The sequence below is a fragment of the Capsicum annuum genome, unplaced genomic scaffold (assembly GCF_002878395.1).
Source record: "Capsicum annuum cultivar UCD-10X-F1 unplaced genomic scaffold, UCD10Xv1.1 ctg20674, whole genome shotgun sequence".
In the NCBI taxonomy this organism is placed as follows: Eukaryota; Viridiplantae; Streptophyta; class Magnoliopsida; order Solanales; family Solanaceae; genus Capsicum; species Capsicum annuum.
This window is the reverse complement of record NW_025826560.1, coordinates 1-7,295: the sequence shown is the minus strand read 5'-3', so window position 1 is coordinate 7,295 and position 7,295 is coordinate 1. Positions and strand designations below refer to the sequence as shown.

Sequence of the window (7,295 nt, the reverse complement as noted above, 5' to 3'; positions counted from 1 at the left end):
AATAATCAAACACCAATCTTCTTACGGTGACCACTAAGGGAATCAACTCCACTTAAAACCACCATTTCTAAGGAAAATATCAATATTGGCTTTTCTAAGTCCTACACTAACAACTTGGATTTACCAAGCCCTACACTAAAGGTGTTACACTCTCAAAGAGAGAAGTAGTCTTTCACAATATCATCATTAATAAACTAAAGAGAAAATGACCTAATAGAAGAATATAGATAGGCTAGATTATTACATAACAAAAATGACCACAATACCCTTAATGAAAGGGGTAGCCATGAAGTGTCTTTCCAACAAGTGTAATCCCCGAAATACCATTAATGAAGGGTGATTCTTCAATGCTCCACAACCGTGGGGTCATGCTTCAACACTTGTGGTCTCAGGTTGGTATCAAAGGTAAGCCCCCACTCAATCTTCCACATACGGATTTGCCTTATGTCATGCCCAAAATGGGTCATCCATGTATGTTCTTGTGTCCATGAGGTGACCAAGTCTCGAGTCTTTATGCATTGGCATACAATGATGTGTTCAATAGAATAGATGGCCATTTGGCTCGTATCATCCTCCCCTTCTTGAAAAGAATTCAACCTCGAATCCATACCTTGCAAAACTAAAGAAAGGACAAGCAAGCACAACTTTCTCATGGCATGAGGGTTAAAGTTAGTATAACAAATGACATCATCATGCCAAGGTGGTATATACTCGAGATATAACCATGAATCCTTTGTCTTAGTCATGAAAAGTTTAGTAAGAATATTACAAAGTAAATGGCTAAGACAAGTATCAAGAGATAAATAAACTACAAAGGTTTTAATGGTATCACTAAGTCCAAAAGATAAGGCTACCCTTGTCTTAGGAATCATAAAGCACAATTGTTTCATTACCTCTTCAAGTGGCCTCTTCAAACGTGGTGCTACCATTGGTCTCAAAGTACACCAATCCCACATAGCATTGTCACTCAAACAAGTGGACCAACCAATAAGACCTTTACCTCTACTTAATGGAAACCCAAAACTAGCATGGATGTCATCATAGACAAAGAAGTAGTATAGGAAAAAATCAAGTGTAAAGACATGCATGGGTGAAGACAGAATTTAAGCACATACACTCTCTTTCCTTCAAACAATAGACAACTTGGCATCCAAAAGTTGGGATTCATGCAATTTAAGCACAAGCGTGTCAAGCAAGGATGCACATTTAGAAATATTACCCCAATGAGTCAATGACACCTTTGCCCTCAGGTTGTCAAGAAGGACTACACATTCCTTACCCTTAAGAGTACTCTCATCTTTCAAAAAGAGATTTCCACCTTTAGAAGGATTGTTGTCACACCATACTGGGTTAGCGTATAGGCTATAGCCTTCAAGACAATCTATACCATCATTCTTACCACTAGATTCATTGGGAGTGATTATACCATCTTCAAACAAGACATTATATCTAAAAAAGAGCATGATCTATTCTGCAGGTAGATTAAGAATAAGTAAGTTCACTCTCTAAAAGTTCATTATCAAGTTTTAAAGATGTTTCAAGCACATGATTATCCTTATGAGCCAAGCAAATATTATAATCAAAGGGCAAGCTCAGGGGTTCACTCCTATTCCTTTGATCAATATTTTCAACATCATTATACACTTGAGATTCATTAATCACATCACGCACATCCTCAAGTGGTGGGAAATTTTCACACATTAGTTGATCAACACAAATTTTACAAGACGATGTACTTTCATTTAACACAATGGTTTTAACCTAGGTGGACATAAATTGATCTTACAAGAAGAGTCGATTCAGTCATCAAAAGGATAAACTAGTATATCCATACTCACAACATGTACATCATCATCAAGTGGCAAAGAAACAATAGACTCACATATAGGCAAGCTACACCTCACACTCAATGGGATACTAGCCACACAATTATCATTCACATGCACAAAAGTGCAAGATTTAGCTATTTTACCTTGAAGTTCTTGAGTAGATTTTTGTTTGCTGTGGTGTGAAGGTTCCTCGCATGCTTTGGCAGCAACTTCTCTTTGGCCTTGTGCTCGCCCTCTTGCCATGTTGGTACCTGAAGAAATGTCCTTAGAAATAAAAGGACAAATATAGTTAGCTCGGTTTGGTGGCAATCCCCTCACTTTTACTCCTCACAACCTCTCTTTTTTTCACTCTCGGATTTCCACCTTGCACACCCTTACTCCTCTAAATCTTTTGTCTCTCATAGTAATTTGGATTGGAGTAGGTGAACACTTCTCTTTGCGGCTTGGGCAGAATAGATGTAATGAGATAATTTCCCCATTAGTCTCTTACAACAATAGGCCAATTTTGCACATTTGAAACTTTATGTTGTGAAAACCAATCGGCACCTAATCTTACATGAACATATGTCAAGGGAAAAATATCGCACCATACCTCCTCATGGTATTTAAATTGGGAGAAGACAACCTTTACCCTCTCGGTAACCTTAAACCCGTTCAAGGAATATGGAACAAGTAAAGGTTATTGAAACAACCCCAATAATCAACCATGGATGGAAGGATGTAGTTTTTATAGCACCTATCATCTAGAATGATGAGGCATCCTAGTACCCCATAAATGATCACCTTTCCGAAGTGAACATTCCTTCTTGGATCAACATTGTAAGGCACATGATCACCCTTCGACTTTAGAGATGCATACCCTCTTCTTCTCATGGACAACCTCTACTATAACTAGTATAACCATTCAAACCATGTCAACCTTGATAAGAAGTACTACAAGTTGAAGAATATGAATTTTCACACTCCACATGTGAACTTCACCATAGCTCTCATAAGCTTTGCAAATGAAACGGTTATACCTTGCACCAATTCTAGTTTCGGTTTGGGAAGTGTAAGAACCTGCATACGTCCCAACTTCATCATAAGGACCATCACAAGGCTCTTCATCATCTCCATGTTCACCATAAGCACTAGACACTTCATTCACCTCATTTTCCCCTTGAAAACCGTAACCCTCAAATCTGTCCGTGCCTTGACCATAGCTATTTTCATAGGCACTATAATCTCCAACAACTTCGTAGCCATAAAATCTCTCACTACAATCATAGTCTCCTATGTAGTAGTCATAATAATCTGCGGCTATCAAAGACATGTTCCCTTATAATACCTTGTACCTACAAAATGAACAAACAAGATTAGTGGTAAAATCTCCTCACCAACACTCGTATGCACTCACCTTTATGATCCTCATAATTGGAGCGACGAATATTGAAAGTTGCTTATACTTCGGTAGTCAATAAGATGTCAATCCTACTTAGCAGCCGGAATAGATTCTTATTTGATCGACTTAAGACACAAAAAATAAATCAGCTTACGGACTTGAAACAAAAAAATTATGACGAATTAAAAATGAGAAAAGCACACATATAATGAAGACATGATGAATTCAAAACTAATTCACAATCTAGTAGGTGATTACTAGTTGCTAATTAGTATTAGAATCAAGAAATGAAACTAATGAAACAAAGAAAAGAAATTTAGAATCTAAATTTGAGCTTCAAGGTATTTGGAACGTTAATGATGTGGCACTTCGATGACGAGGTAGTTTGGTGATGTGGCAGTTTTTTTTTCTTGTTGAGAATTTGAATTGGTCAAATTTAATTTGGAAGCGTGGAAATTCGGTTTTGGTAGGGAACAAACAAGACTTGGAGACTTTTTCAAATTTAAAAAAGGTTTGACCTTCCTTGCACCTTTTTGGCTAAAAACCTTTATGAAAGACTTTTGGCTTTTTCCTTTTTTGTATGTCTTGGAAAATGCCCCTTTCTCTTTTTTGTCAACAACACTTTTTGAAAGCCTTTTGTCTACTTTCTTCTTTGGTGTTGTCTTGAAATTTTTTTCCAGCCAAAAAAAAGAACACACCTTATTTCCACTTTATTCAAGATCAAACAACACATTTGGAGTGTTCTTGGTTAACAATTTATCAACATGGTGAAGAACACCAAGAACACTCAAAGTGCATCTTAAGAAAATAACCTCCAAATTGAATGAATTTTGAATTTTTCAAACATACATGATCTCCCAAATAACAATACCACAATTTCAAGACCAATTCTCAACCACAACGACAACACATGGCTCAAGCTCAAGTCCTCAACTACAACAACAACCTACCCAAAATCTAAACATAACTAAAAAATGTCTCAAATTTTAGATTTTTACTCTATTAGTGTTAGTGAAGAAGGGACTAACACTAGAAACAACAAAATACACAAAAAACACAAGAAAATTAGGCTTCAAACTTCGGCCTAAACACAAAAATGGGACAGCTTTACTATTTTTGAGTTTTTCAGCTTTTTAACACTTTTTTGGTTGATTTTTCGAGTGAATAAGCCCAAGATTGATCTCGTGGGAATGAAATCAATGATGGCTCTGATACCAAATGATAGCGGACAAACCATGAAACTCAAAAACCAGTCAAGAACACAAGGAAAAATGAGAACAAGATACAAAAACAACTATGGTAGCAACACACAATAAACCGAGAATGGGACACAAGAAACAAAAACAACAATGCAATAATGTAAAGATAGGCAAGATGACATAAAGATCTTACGAAACAATGAGAACCAACATGCATATCAAACGAAGGGACCCTCAAAGTTGCAATAATCAAACACCAATCTTCTTACGGTGACCACTAAGGGAATCAACTCCACTTAAAACCACCGTTTCTAAGGAAAAGATCAATATTGGATTTTCCAGGCCCTACACTAAAGGTGTTACACTCTCAATGAGAGAAGTAGTTTTTCACAATATCATCATCAATAAACTAAAGAGAAAATGACCTAATAGAAGTCTATGTATAGGCTAGCTTATTACATAATAAAAATGACCACAATACCCTTTATGAAAGGGGTGGCCATGGAGTGTCTTTCCAACAAGTGTAATCCCCAAAATACCCGCAATGAAGGGTGCTTCTTCAATACTCCAAAACCGTGGGGTCATTCTTCAACACTTACGGTCTTGGGTTGGCATCAAAGGTAAGCCCCCACGCAATCTTTCACGCACGGGTTTACCTTATGTAATGCTCAAAATGGGTAATTCATGTATGTTGTGTCCATGAGGTGACCAAGTCTTGAGTCTTTATGCACTGGCATCCAATGATGTCTTCAAAAGCATAGATGGTCGTTTGGCTCGTATCAGGTCTTCTTTCTTTTCTGAAGAAAACTTAGTTTTAGGGTTAGAACTGGCCTCAACAACATCATCCTTTTATGAGAGTGGAGCATTGGGAGTTTTTATTTTCACTTAAGAGTTAAAATACCTAGAAATATCTCATAGGGAAAGAGGAGTAAACTTTTTAATGGAAAAGGACTTCTCTAGTTTAAAGTCAGAAGGGATAGAGGGAGTATCAATCCCTTTTATGAAATAGGCTCATCTTTTCGAGAGAATGTGAGAGGATTTGACATTGTAAGAACTGAGATAGATAAAACATGATGAAATCTCTTGGAAATGGTTTGGGAGATGATAAGCTTTATGAGATAAACTTTTCAAAAGTGTAAGAGAAAGTTTGATTTTGATCTTAAATAGGAAGGAAAGAATGGTTCAGATTTCATGAAAAGTCATGGCTGATGAGACGTGTCTCTTAGACTTTAAGTATGAGTTACAACTTTTAATAAGAGGAAGGAGAGTGATGTGGCACACACATTTTCACACCCTTTTTTTGACCAAAAAGATTAGATTTTAAGTTTCAAAAATATTTTAATTATTAAGTGACAAAAGATGAAAGTTTGTTTTGAAAAAGGATTATTTATATTCAAAACTCAGAGTCTCCAAGTCACCTTTGGAAAATCCTTTTCAAAATGATTTGACTCTTTAAACTGGTTTGTGAACAGAGATTCCGCTAAGGAATTTTGTTGACCGAGGGGAAGGTGTTAGGCACCTCTCGATCCCGTGGTTCGACCACAGTCGCTTGGTGGATTATATCGGCTAATTTTGATACTAAGAATGTATAAACCACATAAAAGCATACAAAACAATCAATAAAACCAACAAAACAAAAAAATCCATAATATAATGTTCAGTCCGAGTTATGCAGTCCCAAAATAGAAAAATATGAAAATATAAATCCTATTCTAAACTAATCCTAGACTAAACTCCAATTCTTTACCCGATGCCTCAGGCCTTCATCACGAACCTCCTTTGCATACATGATACGTCGGGGCATTCCTCGGTAAGTAAACACAAGTGATGGCGGGGCATTCCCCGATTAAATGAATACATTTTCAAATGCAAGAACTAAAACCAAACCATTCAACTCAAATTCCATATTCAAACATTCAACAAGAAAATTTATTTCTAAATTTGCCTACCCGAACCTACGTTTGCCTATCCATTTCAATATATCATAATTCTATCATGTTCAACATTATCAATGCACCAAAATTAATCAATATTTATTTTTTCCTCTGTTTTTAATCCATGCCCTCAAATTTCATTCTAAACCAGCAATTACTCAATTCCGACATAAACTCAACTAATCAAGACACGATAATTATGAGAAAAACTCAAATACGCATTCAAATATATCAATCAAGTCATATCATCAAACACGCTAAAATAATAAATAGTAGGGTTCAGAATTTGGACCTCCAAATAGACGATTTCTGTTGATAATAATGTTTAAGAGAGTCCGAGCTTGTAAAATCCTCGATAAATCCCCAACAACTAACCAACCAACTCGATATCAAGAATAGTAAACTCGAACAGGTTTAAACCCGAGACAGAGGAAATATCAAACAAAATGAGATCGAAGTTGCCAAAGAGACCAAGAAACCCGCATACCAAAACTCACTAGAGTTAATCCTACTCGCAAGAATCCACTCAAAAGAAAATGACACAACACTGTCTTTATTCGCTGGAACAGTCAAACATACAACGAATCTTGTGGTTCTCCCCTCTCCTCGATGTTCTCTATTTCTCTGACTATTTTTTCTCCCAAATCTTTCCACTCTTTCTCAATTAAGCTCGATCTCTCTTTCTCTCTCTCTCCCGAGCTCGATCTCTTTTTCTCTCTCCCTCTCCCAAGCTTGATCTCTCTTTCTCTTCACTCTTAATCTCTCTCTCTCCCATCTCCCTACTGTCATGCCATTTCAGTAGATGTAGGTGTGATTGTGTGTATGCATGAATATGAGAATAAATAGAATTGAGTGTTCTCTCCCCTGTTTTCTTTCACTGGTTTGTGTGAGTGAGAGTATGTGGTTTTTGTGGAGAAGATAAGTGGAGAAGAATGGTGTGTGTGCCTATGAA

At 36.6% G+C, this 7,295-nt stretch overlaps 1 long non-coding RNA gene across 2 annotated transcripts; it reads right to left on the bottom strand.

Annotated features, from left to right (window-relative positions):
- Nucleotides 1–47: 47 nt before the first annotated feature.
- Nucleotides 48–7,295, bottom strand: LOC124890608. Of its 2 annotated transcripts, none has more exons than XR_007049249.1 (2): nucleotides 6,636–7,295; nucleotides 48–5,206 (listed from the first exon to the last, which is right to left on the bottom strand). It is a non-coding gene; the product is annotated as an uncharacterized LOC124890608 (long non-coding RNA). The 2 variants fall into 2 exon arrangements; XR_007049248.1 differs by having other exon boundaries at nucleotides 48–3,163.